Source organism: Anolis carolinensis, unplaced genomic scaffold, assembly GCF_035594765.1.
Source record: "Anolis carolinensis isolate JA03-04 unplaced genomic scaffold, rAnoCar3.1.pri scaffold_11, whole genome shotgun sequence".
NCBI lineage: Eukaryota > Metazoa > Chordata > Lepidosauria > Squamata > Dactyloidae > Anolis > Anolis carolinensis.
In genome coordinates, this window is record NW_026943822.1 from 11,547,929 (window position 1) to 11,565,819 (window position 17,891).

General features: G+C 41.2%; 1 long non-coding RNA gene across 1 annotated transcript; it reads right to left on the reverse strand.

Annotated features, from left to right (window-relative positions):
• Window positions 1–3,296: 3,296 nt before the first annotated feature.
• LOC134293991 (uncharacterized) lies at window positions 3,297–5,734 on the reverse strand. Its single transcript, XR_010000966.1, has 2 exons — window positions 5,395–5,734; window positions 3,297–3,904 (listed from the first exon to the last, which is right to left on the reverse strand). It is a non-coding gene; the product is annotated as an uncharacterized LOC134293991 (long non-coding RNA).
• Between the last annotated feature and the right edge of the window lie 12,157 nt (window positions 5,735–17,891).

Below are 17,891 nucleotides of genomic sequence, written 5' to 3' on the forward strand. Positions count from 1 at the left end.
AACTTTTTTTGTCCCTCCCAGCGCTGGCGTTCCCTTAATATCTCATGCAAACCCCTATACTTGCCAGATTTCTGTAGACGTCGGACCAACCTTCGCCCCTGGGCTTTTTCCCCTGGATCCTTTTCCTCCTAGCCGGTTTCTGTGGAACCTCGCTGATGTTGCAGCTCTCACCGTCAGTCGGCGTTGGCATCAGAGGCAAGCACCGCAGCCGGTCGTATAGTATTCAGGGGCCCCTTCTCGTCTCACGGTAGTTGCCTCAGGCCCCCACCGCTGAGTTGAGGCCGTCCCGCCAACGGGATCCGTCTCCAAACCTCCTGGCCCGTCTTATAGGAAAAAATCACGTCGGGGTCACCAGAAAATGTAGCGGAACCTTTGTGCTACGGTTCTTGTTGGCGCAGTGGAGGAATTTGAAGACGGACAACTGAAGGAATTTCCAAGAAAGCAGTTTTATTTCGCTAATGGCCACTAGGGTTCCCCCTAGCACAAAGTAAGTGCCTCTCCAGGGAGAACGCCCAGTGACGGGCTGAGTAAATATTTATACACACTACAGGGTTCGGGTTATGCCCGCCCACAAGCAAATTCATTGGCTTAGAGTTGTGACGCTGCCCAATCAGTGCTGACCAGCAGGCCGGCTGCACCCTTTTTGTGCCGTGCTCACAAATTACAAACAGCGCCTGCGTACGCAGGCGCTGTTTGTTTATCTTTAGCTTTCATTTCTTCAGAAACACATGATTTCCCGGAAGTCACATGTTTCTGTGAGTTTATGCACCCGGGTCGCTAGCTGTCGCCATCTCTGCCCATATATGGTATTTCCTGGGGTTCCTTAACCTCCCGCCTCATTGTAACCTTTTTGTTATTTGTAATAAATTGTGTCAGATTTATTAATTCTTACTTACGATGCAATATCCAATGTGTGGGTGTGGGCCATGCCAAAAACTTAGGAAACGAAACTTATCCAGTACTTTTTCATTTGCAGAAGCCCCCAAAGCCCGTTTCTGTTGGGAATCTGCAAGCAGTTAAGCTCAAATGACCCTCCTTTGTGAGGTAAATTCCCAGGAAAACAGCAGAGTGTATGGAAGTAACACTTCCAAAACAGCAGGAAACTTACGTGGGGTGAGTTTCAGGAAAGCCTTTGTTCTTCAGGATGGCAAAGGACCACAAAGTCAGCTTAAAGGTTTAAAAATATGTATTGAGGTAAAAGAAAGCCATTGTACGTAGGAAAGGTTTGGAGCTAACTAGCTTATCTTATCTAGGTCTAAGATAAGTAGGCTGGTAAAAATAATAAAGAAATCTAGATAGTTACATTTTGCCTATGAGAAGAGGCAAAATGCATCCCTTTTGATATAACAAAGGGATCAGAAAGAGAATCAGGATCAGAATTGTGACCAAACCGCATGGTCTGTGCCGTTTGCTCAGGGCCATAAAAAATCCAACCTAAATTGAGGAAGATACCTCAAATCCCTAGGAGAGGTCACATTGCTACATCAACAAGTGAATGGGTGGATCTAAACAGAACAGGAATAAGGAAGAAACAGTAAAGCCTATCTGGTATGCATGGGAGTATAGGGAGGTGTCCCTCAGTCTATTCTATGCTTGCTATCTAACAATAGAGACTTGAACAGTGCAGGATGACATCTCTAACAGTTTCATATTCAGCACAAGGAAGCAAAGCAAAGCCAAAAAGGATGCCTTTCCTGTTTAAATGAATGGCCTCATGACATGCGGAGAGGGAAACAGCAGGGAGAAATTAGAGTTCTCTGGGAAAGAGACTGAGAAAGCACAGAATTCTGGGAAATGTAGTTGAAATGTAGAAAACAAGGAGCCCTATACCAGAGAATGCAAAAGGCCCTGCCTTAAACTACATTTCCCAGAATTCTGTTCAGCTTCAGGAAGCCCCAATCAGGAGAGGGGAGAGATGTGTCCCTCCGCAGCCAGTCAGAGTTCCAATGAATGGTTGAATGTGCAAAGAGGAGGACCGACTGAGACTTCTAGTAAGTAAATCTCTGTGCTGGGCTGGGGAAAAAAAATCCCTAAATGGAAATTCTATTGGTTAATATGAGAGACATTCAATGAGATAGCTGTTGTAGCTTTAAAAAACTTTTTTTAAAAAAACTTTATACAAACTTTGAAAATTTCCCCAAAATTCATGGATAAGTGAAACATTCTGAAACTTGATGGGCTAACAGTGGTAAATGAGTTCTACCATCGCAACAAGCTTCATCCCAATAGCTGTAAAATGAGGGAGAAAGGACCCCTGAAGTTTCCCCACTTGCACAATTACTATAACGAAAAAGTAATTAAATTTGTTACTCTCATTATAGTAATGAAATTTTCACTAATGATATTTAGAAATGAAACGCCATCGCACCCTAATTTTGAAATGACTTTTGAAACATTTTTTTTATCAATTGCACATGCCTACTATACACAGTTTGATGCATCCCTGATCCTGACAGCTCTCCAACAATCACAGAATGGTTTCTAAGCCATCCTGTTAATGACATGTACCCTTTTTTTGGAGAGGGAGGGTGTGTCTTTTGCTGTTGTTGTTGCAGAGGTTACTATTCTTTTCCACCTTCACAATGGTGACATTGTGCTACATTACTCCTTGTTTCATGGCTATTTCATGGCTAGTGGAGTGTAAAGGGTATCAGAGGCAGATCGGACTATATTTCCTTAGACTTTTGGAGAACTGCAGCAAATCTCAGCAGAAGATGCCCACAACCTGAGTCTGACTATACAACCTGATCATGACGGCAGTCCATCAGCAACAGAATAACTACACTATATAACACGATTTTTGTTCCTGGGTTATAAATGTCATTTCCCAATTGGCTTTATCATTAAAAAATAGGAAAAGTTTATTAAACTGCAAAAACTTTGTTTTCGTGGAAGGGACATCATCCTGCTATAGCATATTTTGCAATTTTTTTTCAATGAATATCTCATAGAGTCTCAACCTATTCAACCTAGTTTGTGGCAGCTACAAAAACAATGTTTCTGGAGGATAACAACTACTTTCACAGTAGAAGTAAAAGGTAAAGGTTTCCCCTGACGTGAAGTCCAGTCATGTCCGACTCTTGGAGTTGGTGCTCATCTCCATTTCTAAACTGAAGAGCCGGCATTGTCCATAGACACCTCCATTGTCATGTGGCTGGCATGACTGCATGGAACGTGGTTACCTTCCCGCCGGAGCGGTACCTATTGATCTACTCACATTTGCATGTTTTCAAACTACTACTTACTTACTTTCACAGTAAGGACCACACAATTAAAGAGGAAATAACACTTTCAAAGCAGGAACATAAGCTTTTTTATTGGACGGGGGTTATCAGGTGAAATGATGAATCCTGGAAGGGGTGACACAGGAACCATAGCAAAATCCTGGATCTCTAAGACGATACTCATCCATGTTCAATTTCAGCCAATAATTCCAAGGAACTCACTAGACCACAGACACCATGATCCTTTATTCATTGTCTAGAGTGTTCTCAATACCTTCCCACCTTGACACTTTGAGCAATTGTCTTAGAGCACATCATACAACCTGATAACATTAACACACACACAGGTTTCTCAAGGAAGAGCCTTTTCTTGCTTATGAAATATAAAGCCGAGGCAGGATTTTTTTTTTTCTTATATCCTCCCCCTCCCGATCTTCATGGCTCGTAATGATTCTCGCCGTGAATTGCAGTACAATGAAATCCATGATGCTATGGAACAGTGAAGTGGAAAGGAAGAAGACGGCGGCGGCGAGGATGGCGGGGGGAGAAAAAGACCTTTCAAATTATTGTTCTGGTGCGAAAGGTGTCCAATCACCTTCCACCTGCGGATTAGCCGGTTGCCATGGAAATACACCATTGCTTTTCAGCGCGGCGATGCAGAGGTACCCAGATTACTGACTCTGAAAAACACAATAGGGACACGGGAATTGTGGGTTATTATCAGAACTGCTTCTGGAGATTATGTTGTAAACCTGGGATTGCATGGAGTGACAAACGGGGAGTGGGGAGAGGAGAGGAATGAATACAGCAATAGCCTTGAAACACAGAGAAGAGAAAGCAGAGAGGAAGCCAAAAGAATGAAGGGTGCAGAGGAGTGCCCTACAATGATTACCATAGAAATTGCATCTTTTATCATCTCTCCCCCCCAACCTCGGCCTGAATAGGTATTTTCCTGCACATCCAAGCAAGAGTCTGGCAGCACAAAACTCCATTGAGAGTATGTTCTCCATCAGGTGGTGAGGAATATTAATAGGCTAACACAATGTCCATCATGGGCCGTGTCTCTATGCGTGTGTGTACATCAAGACTTGTCAATTATAAGGACACAAGGAAGGACACTAAAATGAAAATCTTCCATGCACCCTGCTTTTTTGGTTGTCCATTTATTTATTTATTTATTTATTTATTTATTTACAGTATTTATATTCCGCCCTTCTCACCCTGAAGGGGACTCAGGGCGGATCACATTATACACACATAGGGCAAACATTCAATGCCCATAAACACATCAAACAGAGACTGAGACAGACAGACGCAGAGGCAATTTAACCTTCTTCTGAGGGGATGTTTGATTCTGGCCACAGGGGGGAGCAGCTGCTTCATCATCCACTCTGACGGCACTTCCTCATTCCAGGTCGTAAATTAGTTAAACTTGCCTCCCCACTTTTATAAGTGGTACCTTATTTCCTACTTGAGAGATGTAGGAACTACTGGATTTATTGTCAGGGGAAAACCATTACCTTTACTAATGGGAATAAGCAATAGTTGTGGTTTGGTGCATTTACACTGTACAATTAATGCGCTTTGACACTACTTTAACACATCCAACATGCTCTTTGCTGTGTCGCCAGCCAGAAGCAAAGGCTCTCTGGCAACATCTCTTCTGAAGAAATCAAAACAGTCAAAGCAGAACCATTGCCAGGAAGGCTCTGTGGTGGAACGGCTTCTGGCCAGTGACACAATAGGGATGGCCCCAATGACACTCAAAGGACTATGGAAACACTCCCATATTGCATTAAGGCAGTCCTGGGAAAATGTACCATGAATTATTTGGGTAAGCATAGATGTAGACTGAGATACCTTGTGGGACTATTCCTACAAACGGCTCCTATGCAAAAGATAGAATTGCATCAGCCAATGTTGGAAACACACACTGACTTTTATAACAAAAAGAATATCCGCACAGTTGAAACCCACCATTCAGGAAATATTTTTCTCGCTGCCTGCCAAAAATGCAATGTGGATTGGAAAACGCAATCGTTATAGCCCTGCTTGTCCTCCTTTATTTCTATTTTCAGCCCAATGTCTGATTTGAGAGGTCTGAGGACAGGTGTGAGTTGGAGCTCAGGGCTTGTACATGCAATTCTTTGTGTATCCGTACGAAACGCACCGTAAATTGCTTCCAGGATGAACATCTGCCTGCCGACTTCCAACGCCACCGGCGGCATTTGTCTGCCTCGTTCCAAGAGCTTGCAAATGAGAGCTTATCATAGCGGCGGTGGTATCATCCCAATGCGAAACACACAGAAAAACCCTTCCGCTGTCACAGCCGGTGAGGCACTTCACCTTGACAGTGTTTCGGAGCGCCCTGGGAGTGTGACCACAGTCAATCCCCGTCTCCCCCTCCCGCCTCCCCTCCCGTCCGCACAACTCTCCTTGCCTTTGACGTCAGCTTTGAAATTGCTTGCTGTGATGTGCTGTGGCTTTTTGTGTTCCCTTTCTAGTCATAATATTGCTTCAGCCATAACCCCGGCACTTTGTGGTATAATTGTCCCTGACAAGAGGGTGAATCAATGGTGGAGGGTTGATAAGCATTACATACAGATGACAGAAGTCAGGACATATTGGATTACTGCTGTGAATATAATAAAAGGGAGACTAAACACGTTGGCAGCTCAAAGACAAGCCATTTCATAACTCTCTAGTGGGGCTATTATCTTCCATTTACTGCCACTGATAACCAGGTTGCCAATGGTCTCTCCATAGGGTCCAGTTACAATCCATTTAACACTTTGCTCACCAGACATGGCCAGAGGAAAGAGGGGAGGAGTAAGGAGTGATAAGGAATTTTAGCTTCTTTGAGAGAGAGAGATATTAAGTATAGCTGGGCTCAACCCAACTTTGAAGTCAGATCAGTCACAGAGAAGGAATTCTTTGGATTTTTCTGACGGAAGTATTCAAGTTGGTTCAGGTGCCAAATGCAGAGAGCTTACTGAAGATGGGAGTGGGATCATGCAACTCACCATGGATGCCGTATGCTGTTACAGTAGTCTCACTTATCCAAGCTAAACGGGCTGGCAGAAGCTTGGATAAGCAAATATCTTGGATAATAAGGAGGGATTAAGGAAAAGCTTATTAAACATCAAATTAGGTTATGATTTTACAAATTAAGCACCAAAACATCATATTTTACAACAAAATTGACAGAAAAAGCAGTTCAATATGCAGTAATGTTATATTGCAATTACTGTATTTATGAATTTAGCACCAAAATATCACAATATATTGAAAACATTGATTACAAAAATGGCTTGGATAATCCAGAAACTTGGATAAGCGAGGCTCGGATAAGTGAGACTCTACTGTACTTACAATAGCACCATAAAATAATGTCTCTCACATAAAATGGGGCCCCCCGGTGTCTCAGTGGGTTAAAGCACTGAGCTGCTGAACTTGCTGATCGGAACGTTGGCAGTTCAAATCCGGGGAGTGGAGTGAGCTCCTGCTATTAGCCCCAGCTTCTGCCAACCTAGCAGTTTGGAAACATGCAAATGTGAGTAGATCAATAGGCTCCATAGGTAATGGTGCTCCATGCAGTCATGCTGGCCACATGACCAAGGAGATGTCTACGGACAACTCTGGCTCTTCGGCTTAGAAATAGAGATGAGAAACAACACCCAGAGTCGGACACACTTGGTCTTGATGTCAAGGGAAAACCTTTACCTTTGCCTTTACATAAGATGTTAAAATCAAGGCTTGGTTTGGGGAATTTTAAAAATTATTTTGAAGCCATGGATGGTTAAATTTAAGGATGCAGAATCTGAGGGATTCTGCATCCTTAAATAAGAGGGACTATTGTACTTGTTGACCAACCCACCAGCTGCTATTACCAGCCACAGTGAGAACAGGCCAAGACTTTGACGGGAGCCAGTACTAATTTAGATCACAGCTCCCAGTCATCATTATGGGACCCACAAATAAAATAAGTTATTTTCCCAGCTCCAGTTGTGCCTGTTATCTTTTTCTCTGAGGGCTAAAGCACCCAGGGGGGGAAAGGAGAGCTGCAGAACATCAGCACAGAGCCTCTCGCCTTTCTCCGTTTTCATGATCCTATCCAAATTGTATCCACCAAGATTGCTTTTATGCCATAAGGACCAAGAGATACCCATCATGGCTGCAGCAGGTGGTAGGTTTCAGCATTTTGGAGAGCTCTTTTTAAAAGTTCAGCCTAAAGCTTGGAGCAAGTTCATGGCAACCTCCGGTGGCATGGAAGCTATCAGTGCCTCCAGGATCCACAGCCTTGCCTAACCATCTTTTTGGGATGTCTGATCCTAGGCAACAGTAAATTATTGGAGACAGACTTTTAAATAATAATAATAATAATAACAACAACAACAACAACAACAACAACAACAAACCACCACCAACAACAACAACAATAATGACATTGTTATTTCTTACCTGCCTCTCCTCGTGGCTCAAGGTGGGTTACAGAGCAATTAAGACATATAAAAATACTACAAATACACATATTGAAATGCATTTATATAAAAAACTACAATATTAAAACGTATTTCTATCAAATACATGTTAAAATACACAAAATAGATTAAACAATAGATTAAAATTAATGCTTAAAGATGTGCTGGGATACTACGTTGGGATATTTCTGAATTCAAACCCCCTTTATGAGGTTCTATGAGTGCAAAAAAATCAAGGTTTTCTTTTGGATTCTTCTTTAATATTTTCAATTTGTGGGTAGTAGAATCTGTGGATGAAGAATCCATGGATACAGAGGGCCAACCATAGATAGATACAAATATATAATTCTAGGCTATGTGTGCCTAACTGTGCTCATGAATTCCAGGCATATATATTTACATTTGTATAGTAATATAACGCTATGTAACACCATTTTTGTTCCTGGATTATAAATGTCATTTACTAATTGGTTCTATCATAAAAACATGGAAAAGGTTTATTAAACTGCACAAACTTTGTTTTTGCTGGACATCCCGCAGCACATTTTGCTATAGTTTTTCCATGAATCTCTCATCGAGTCTCAACTAATTCAACATAGTTTGTGACAGCCACAAAAATGAAGTGTCTGGAGTATAACAACTACTTTCAAAGTAAGTACTGAACATTTAAATGGGAAATAACACTTTCAGACCAGGAACAGAATTTTTTAAAAACTTTTGTTACATAGAGTAATGGTTTGAATCCTCTTGGAGTTTTACATCATTATAAACAGAGTTACAAGGGTTGAATGAAAAGTAATGCCTCCACCTTCGTAACTCCTCAACAAATGGCAGTCCTGGTATGCAGCAGGTATTGGTTTGTCAGTAGACTCTCCTCTACAGTTCCATTTGGCGGGAAGCCTTAGCATTGAATGGTTGTGTTGTTAAAGTGCGAAGTATGGAACCCTGCGCAAGCCAGTACCTGTCGCATACCAGTATGGCCATCTGTTGAGGAGTTACGAAGGTGGAGGCATTACTTTTTATTCAACCCTCGTACAATTACATAAAGTTGAATTGTATCATTACGATTGTATTCTCAGTTGAGGAGCTGTGCCGGCAGGGCCATTGGACAAGTGGAGCCAACAGCATGACAATTGCTTACCATGTCCTGATGCACAACTTGTACCAGTTCACAATGTGCTCGATATAATCTACAACAGCATGAGACATGTTGCATATTGATGGTGCTTGTAGCTACAAGGGATGTATGTGAGCCGCACGAGACCTTATTTCCAAGTATTTCCAACTTCAGATGAGTTCGAAACATCAGATACTAAGATATCAAAGGTTGCATGTTTTGCTATATTTTTTAAAAGCAAGAAAATACAACACCTCCTTAGAATTATTCACCTCTGGCCCATGTCAAGCAGTGGCCGATCTCCCTTAGCGTGCTATGAAGAAGTACGGATCTGGAAAGAACAGCTTTATGATGAAAACTTCCTGTTCTCTGTGTGAAATGAAACTTTAGATTCTGAAAAGGAAAAAAAAACTTCTTTTTGTAAGAAGAGTGCTATCAAGCAGGAAAGCACCAGTCGCCCACCGCCTTGGCTTCCAAAGAACGAACGAGGTGTTGTTAGATCCAAGACAAAAGCTGTCGCTGCCTTTCTCAGGCTCAGGGTTCAGGCCCAGGGCTCACACACATGGGCCAGTGATCTGCAAATATTTGGCTGCAGAAATGTGCTTGGGCACAGGCCAGCTCCAGCCCCAGGCACATTCCCACCCAGCGAAAGGTTTTTCCTCGCCAAAAAAACTGCAATCTGAGTAGAGGAAAGGAAGTGCCAAGCACCGAGCCATTGCCTGGGCAGAAGAGACCAAGGCAATCTTTGAAACACCTTCCAAATTCCCTTTTTGGTTTTGATTCAGACAGATCACATTCTTTTTCTATTAATTCCATTGATTTGACTATCAGTGGTGCCACCTTTTCTAGTTTTGCACTATAATAAATGGGGATGAGAATATCCGACAGTGTGGAGTCAGGCTCAGTGGAACATGGCCTTTATTTTCACCATGTGGGGATTTGACAGTATTGTGAAACCTGAAGCATCCTTCTGCCCATGCATGTGCCACTCCAGCAGACGGGAGATAAACAGAACCCCAAACAATATTTGTGGAAGTTTTTGTCAAATTCCTCAAATGTCACGAATCAGCAGGACTTCCACATTGGTGTCCAAATCTTTCTTCTGGAGGCAACCTGGGGTAAAAAAACCTCCCTTATCCATCTTGACACTGGTAACAGTGTTTGCCATTGTTGTTGTTGTTAATCATATTTAAAATCATTATCAAACATTGAGATATGGACATTTATTTAAAAAAAACATGAAACAAGAAATTGTAACATGGCAAAATAGTACTTCTCAACTAGTCGTCATTCCCCTGGAACCAGTCAAAAGGTAAAGGTAAAGGTTTCCCCTGACATTAAGTCCAGTCATGTCTGACTCTAAGGTTTGTTGCTCATCTCCATTTCTAAGCTGAAGAGCCGGCGTTGTCCGTAGACACCTCCAAGGTCATGTGACCGGCATGACTGCATGGAGCGCCCTTACCTTCCTGCCGGAGCGGTACCTATTGATCTACTCACATTGACATGTTTTCGAACTGCTAGGTTGGCAGAAGCTGGGGCTAACAGCGGGCGCTCACTCCGCTCCCGGGATTTGAACCTGCAAGTTCAGCAGCTCAGTGCTTTAACACACTTCGCCACCAGAGCTTCCAAAACCAGTCAAACGTACTGTCAAATACTCCATAATCATTTCTCAGATAATATATTTTCTTTAAGGGGTCACAATCTTCTATTTAAATAGTAAGGTAAAGGTAAAGGTTTTTCCCGACATGAAGTCCAGTTGTGTCCGACTCTGGGGGTTGGTGCTCATCTCCATTTCTAAGCCCGAGAGCTGGGGTTGTCCATAGACACCTCCAAGGTCATGTGGCCGGCATGATTGCATGCGCTTTGAATGGTTTTAAAGAAATGCTTTAATTGGGTTTGTTATTTAATGTATTTTAATGTACCATATGTTATTTTAGCCACAGTTTTAGTTAATGTTTTAGCTTTGGTATCCACTGGGACCATGGTGGTACATGCCTTGGGTTTTTTAGGTCAGGAGTGGCTTGAGAAACTGCAAGTCGCTTCTGGTGTGAGAGAATTGGCCGTCTGCAAGGACATTGTCCAGGACATTACTGATGTTTTTGATGTTTTTACCATCCTTGTGGGAGGCTTCTCTCATGTCCCCGCATGGAGCTAGAGCTGATAGAGGGAGCTCATCCGCACTCTCCCCAGGTCGGATTCGAACCGGCAACCTTCAGGTCAGCAATCCAACCTTCAAGTCATCAGTCCTGCCGGCACAAGGGTTTAACCAACTGCATCACCGGGGGCTCCGGTTACATGTGTTTTAATGATTTTTAACTGGGATTTTTTAAATACTGTTTATATTTTATCCTATTTTAATGTTTGCATATTATTATATTTAAAATTTTATGGTGATGCTTTTATGTTAAGCCACTTTGAGTCTCCTGCAGGAGAGATAAAGCAGGGTATAAATAAAATAAATATAATAATAATAATAATAATAATAATAATAATAATAATAATAATAACTGTGATGTGCTCAATGTGAGGCTTCCTTTGGAAAGTGTTCAGGAAGTATTACTGGTTTGTGCTCTGGTGTGGTTCCTCAGAAAATAGAATTAAAAATAATATATTGTGTATCACATAATAGAATTTTTAACTTTAATTTGTGCCAAGATCCTGCTATGGGGATGTACCATATAACATATTGATTGTGCTAAGCAATAGTGATCTTGTACAAATGGGCCAAATATTTGGTTGCAAATATGCTACCGGATGTCCAAAGAAAAGTACATTTCAATACACAAATGTATATGTACAACTCCACTTCCATAACCTTTATCTGGAATTTGTCTTCCAAGCCTTTCCTTGTAACTGTCCAGTTGCTTCACATGCACAACACAACAAAGCTTTCTAATTCTACCTACTGTGAAATTCAAATACACCAAGAGGGGAGAACAAGAAAAACCTACTAAGAACTGCACACAATTCTCATGGACAAGAAAGAGTTAAAATGATCAGCAGACACCCGCTTCACTTGGAAAGCCATTTTCTTAATTATTTTAGCCTAACACTTTAGTCGGGATGTATAGAGGTGGGGATTTATGTGTAATCTAAAACCCACCGACATGGGGACAGCACTGGGATGGGAAAACATTAGTGATACAATTGCCATTGCATTTTAAAAAATTATTTCTATTAGGCCAGTCCTATGGGCATAGTGTTCTGGCCATTCCCTTCCACAGTTACATCACTTGATGTCGTTAACGTCCTTTAGGGATATAACATTACAATTTTATCACAGAAACCTTACACACTTACCTCCAAAGTATTGCATCTAGTTATTACACTAGCCAGCCAGATCTTAGTCTATTATCTTGTTATTGCTCATTAAAAGACACACAGACACACACCAGTGACTCAATTTTATTTAACACTTGAGGGAGAAGAACATCCTTTAGAGATGCTTATAATTCATTTTCACTATTATTGCAAAGCTATGTGACAATGGTTATGTTTAGGGACACATCCAACAGTGCACCCAAGACAATGAACACTAAACAATGCCAAGGGATGTGTCTGGCATCCTGTTGGTGACATACATGGTCGCACTATGGAAGAAGTTGGCCATGTTTCTCTAGTTCAGAACTCTAAGTTGAAGAAGTAAAGTTACATATGTTGGTGACATTACACATGGTCAGTCCATATAGTTGTTCACTGATAGGCATTGTTGCGTCACAGCATTTTTTTTAATGAGGTGGTGTTACCCAATGACTACATAATTTTGTGACCGTAAAGTTATTCATTCGTTCACTCTTTCTCTTTCTCTTTCTCTCTTGGACCTTTCACATACATAAACTCAGCCTTACCTTTGTCATAGAGTTATTGTAAAGCAAAAGAATTGGGGAAGAGGAGACCATGTTCCTTGAGCTTAATGGAGAAAGAGTGGGATCTTACACCAGCCCTATATGGTTTGGGCCCAGCCTGCTTGAGGGACCGTACCTGCTTCTACCAACCCACTCAAGCCCTGAGTGTTGCACCACAGCACTGGATCACCTTGCTCTTAACACACACTTCACCACAGCAGACTTGGTATTTTCAGTTTATTGATAGACGATAGCAAAATCTTAATAAAAAGCAGTAAAGAAAGCAGTAATCCAATTGCATAGGCAATCTGCAGAATACAGTTCAAAGTCTTTGTAGAAAATATTTCAAAGTCTCTAAAATAGAATTTCAGTCCTGGAAAACAAGGTAGCATGAACTCCAAAATACAATCCAAACACAGAATCTAGGCAGGAACAGAAGCAAAGATCTATTTCCATGAGCAGAGACAAGGCAGGAGTTAAGCTTCCAAAAATCAACATTGCTCCATCTGAAATCTTTCCCTGGTTCACCCTTTTTAACCATGCTTACAAGCTAGGAAAGCATTCCTCTGACCTTGGGTTTCCACACATTTATTAGTGATTCTCACAGAACATCTGGGACGAACTCTTAACCTTAATCTTGTATCTCTATCTAAGGAAAGCTCCTCTGGCTCACTGCCAGAGCCACCTGGACTTTGTTGATGTTCAAAATCCTGTGAAAGGTCACCCTTATCACTAACTTCAGCTTCCCTGCTAGTCTGTGGCCTCTCTGACAATTCAGAGCCTTCAACATTTCCTTGGTCAACCTGCATTTCTGACAATTCAGAGCCTTCAACATTTCCTTGGTCAACCTGCTGAAACCCAAATCCCCCCTCATTATCAGACTGAAGCATAACACTGAGATCCTCAGGAGAGGCCCTTCTCTCAGTCCCACCACCATCACAGGCGCGTTTGGTGGAAACGAGAGAGAGGGCCTTTTCAGTGGTGGCCCCACGGCCCTGGAACTCCCTCTCTAATGAGGTTCAATCAGCCCCCCCCTTAATTTGCAGCCCTCTCACAAATTAAAACCTTTGTTGGGGGCCAGGCCTTTCCAGATGAATGAAAATAGACACTGCCAATCTGATAATTTTTTTAATAATACTTGACAAATAATTTCAGTGGCCGGATGTTATGGATATCTTTAAATGGTGCTTCTGTAAGTTTTTAAAATTGTTTTATTTGATATGTTAATTCGGTTTTTTATATCGGGATATGATGTTTTAATTGATTATGTATTGCTGTCTGATGTATTTGTATGAATTTTATATGTTGAATCCCACCCAGAAAAGCGGGGTAGAAATGAATAATTGATGATGATGATGATAATGATAATGATAATAATAATAATAATAATAATAATAATACATCACACAGTCCTAAACACTTGGGAAGTGTTTGACTTGTGATTTTGTGATACGAAATCCAGCATATAGATCTTGTTTACTGTGTCATACTATGTCGTTGTGTCAATAATAATAATAATAATAATAACACAAAGACAAAAAAGATAGCAATGTGGTAATGTGGCAATGATACAATGCGGTAAATGTGGCAATGCTCATATCGCTCCTCTCGCTATGAAGCTGGAAATATTCTCTCCCATTGCAACTGCAGTCTTTTTTATTGAAAAATATCCACTGATCAAATTCTTATCTCCGCAGATCACAGCCTTGTAAGAGAATGGATCCTCGTTCCAGGTTCACCAGAGTCCGCACTCTAACTCAGAAAGGTGCAGAATGAACCAATCATGTTCGGCATGCGCAGCGAGTCTCCCTAGCAACAAAGATGACAGCTTGGTAACAGCAGCTGCTCTTAACTTGGAGGGGGGCGAAAGGGGGACACATCTAAAACCTAATCCACTCTAAAGCCACATTCATTACCTGTTTGCCAAGAGCAGTACAAGCACACCTCATTTAACTACATCACTGTGTTCCTGGGTATTACTTCTCTGACTGAACATTTGGTACAAGTTGAGCATACCTTTGCTGGAATTCCAGAATTCTCCAAAAATCTGAAATTACTGACATGGGGGGATGAGGTAGTATCTCCTTGGCTTCCTGATACTCTGTTTCATGCACAACGTCATTTCAAACATAATATTACTTTCAAGTTATGTGTATATAGTGGATATGAAAAAGAGCAATTCAACATGTTTCAGCAAATGTTTAAGATATAGGTAGATAAAGGTAAAGGTTTTTCCCCTGACAAAGTCCAGTCATGTTTGACTCTGGGCATTGGTGCCCATCTCCATTTCTAAGCTGAAGAGCTAGTGTTGTCCATAGACACCTCCAAGGTCATGTAGCCAGCATGACTGCATGGAGTGCCGTTACCTTCCCACTGGAGCAGTACCTATTGATCTACTCACATTTGCATGTTTTCAAACTGCTAGGTTGGCAGGAGTTGGGGCTAACAGTGGGTGCTCACCCCCCCCCCCGGATTTGAACCTGCGACCTTTCAGTCTGCAAGTTCAGCAGCTCAGTGCTTTATTATGCTGCGCCACTGGGGGCTCCCCAATATTACTTTCAAGTTATGTGTATAAAGTAGATATGAAAATGAGCAATTCAACACGTTTCAGCCAATGTTCCAGATATGCTTGTACTCAAATGGCCCTCTTCCCAGTGAATTTAAATTCTCATCAACATCTTCACGTACGCATTTGGTGAGTTGACTATTCAGCTGCAATGTTGGTTTGCCTCCCTTGTATGATAAATTCATCAGTTTCATTTCTGTTTGAACCATCTCCTTGGGAGTTTGAGTAAATTTTGAAAAAAATATTATCTGTCCTTCGATGCTGATAAACATGTTTTCAAAATGAGTAATGGTACATTACTAATTCAGTAGCAAAGTTTATTATCAGAATTTCATCTCATCCAAATGGCCTTTAGCAACAGTTCTGTTATTTTCAGTACTGCTCTAGAGATCCATAGTGCTAAAACAGAAGGGCACTATAACTCTAGGATGCTTGTTGGGTACTTTTGGAAGTGCTATTCACCTTTTGGAGAAGATGTCATCAATTTTCAATAGTTCTAAGAACAAAAAAAAATGAGATACAGCAACCCAAAGAGTCTAGAAATTGGATCTCCCTTTGGGTTGGAGAGAGCAGACCCTTTCTCTTGGTTACAAAAGTGGGAAACATTAATGTCTGTGCATTATTATAATAAAGCATAATACGTTAGCATGAGTTCTATTGTAGTATTTCAGACTGGAGAAAAAAATTGACTTTTCAACCAAAAAAATCTGACTGATCAAAAGCAAAATGTGTATTTCTCTACTCCTCTTCTCAAGCTGCTTCCTAACAGAAGGAATGAATTCTTCACTCCATTGCTCAGCTGATACATCTGTGTTTCAGATTTGTGCAAGCCTAGACAACGGTGGAAGATATCATTCCCATGTTTTCGTTTGCACAGCTAACCTTCTCAAGCTTCACCTGCCAATCCCAATCTATCAACGGAGGCTGGAAAGGGAACATGAAATACTGCACAATGAATTTCTGTTGGAAAAAAATAGCAGTGCCTCTCCCAAAGCAATGAACTCCAAAGCTCCTTGCCTAGAGATGGAAGAAACACCTTCGAAACGCAGCCTCCAAGTCTCCAGCCTAATATTAGAGAAAGGAAAAAGGAAGACGCTGTCTTGTCAATGGGCCAGAATGAAAAGACAGAAGTCAGTCAAAGTCAACAACTCTGGAATTCACAGTTTGCTGCCTTTCTTCCCTAACCGGATACCAGTTGATCAAACAGAAGGAGCCACTTGACCAGACTGTCTACCACAAACAACCATTTGTAAATAAATTGGAAACAGGCCTGTGGGAGGACTTTCTGCTCTAGATGACTATAGGAGGAACAGATTGGACCTTTCCTACTCCTCAAGGCTGCCCATGGAACCAATGCAAAATCTGCAAATGTGTGGAGGTCTTGTGCATGTGCAAGCCCTCCAATGGGAGCAGTTGGATATTTTTGTACACTGGAGAACACCCACTTTCAGCTCAAGGTTGCACAAGCTGATTCATGAGTGCATGCAGATGGACATTAACGTATCCATACATTTAATTGCACATTTGGTCATATGTTGAATTGCCATTCAGCACTGCCATTCAACACAAGGATGACTTTGGATCTTTTCATACATTCTTCGGACTCCGTTTCCATGCAATTAGGGAATGGAGCCCCATGGACATCCCACAAAGGCTAATTTAAAAAAGAATTTTTAAATTGATTAGATTTTAGCTTGTTCTTACAAGCCGCTCCGAGCCCTGGGGGAGTGTTTTTAAGATTTTTTAAAGATGTTTTTAAGATGTTTTTAAATTGTTAGATTTTAGCCTGTTCTTGTAAGCCGCCCCGAGCCCTAGGGGAGTGGTGGCATATAAGTTTGAATAATAAATAAATAAATATCTATTTATCTATTTACAGTATTTATATTCTGCCCTTCTCACCCCGAAGGGGACTCATTACACATATACACATTACACATATAGGCAAACATTCAATGCCTTTTAACATAGAACAAAGACAAACAAACATAGGGCTCGAACTCATGACATCCTGGTCAGAGTGATTCATTGCAGTTAATTGCAGCTGGCTTGCTCTCCCGCCTGCGCCACAGCCCGGAAAAAAATTCTTCAACCCGAAGCAGGGTTTCTTTGCTCAAACCTCCGAGCAATATTAAAGTCTTGTCTAAACTATGTGAGCAATACTTGCAATAAACAGCAAAGGCAGCAGCTTATTTCCATATTAAGGCTTTACCTTTTATTGCCACTACTTACAGTATTCACAGCTCTCTCCAGAATCTTCCAATTCACTAGACATCATCACATCATCTGACCCCAACTTATTCTGTTGGTGTTCTTATATACATTTGCATGATGCAATGTTCCATTCGTGCATTAATTATTTTATACACCTAACTTCATATATGCAAACCTAACTTGAGGGTTTCATTATCCTCATGCGTAATCACTGTAACTGTGACTCAGCACTTAAAATACTATAAGGGATTGTATGATTATATTTCTTCCTATTTCACACCCAACATAAAACTAGATAAATGGGAAAAAATGTAGACAATTGGCTTAAAGAAAATTTGATGCTACAATCTTAGAGAAAAAATTTATAAAATGGTGAACAGCAAAACTAGCTAAAATGTATAAGGAAAGAAACAAGAAATGCTGGAAATGTAAAGAACAGGAACTTTC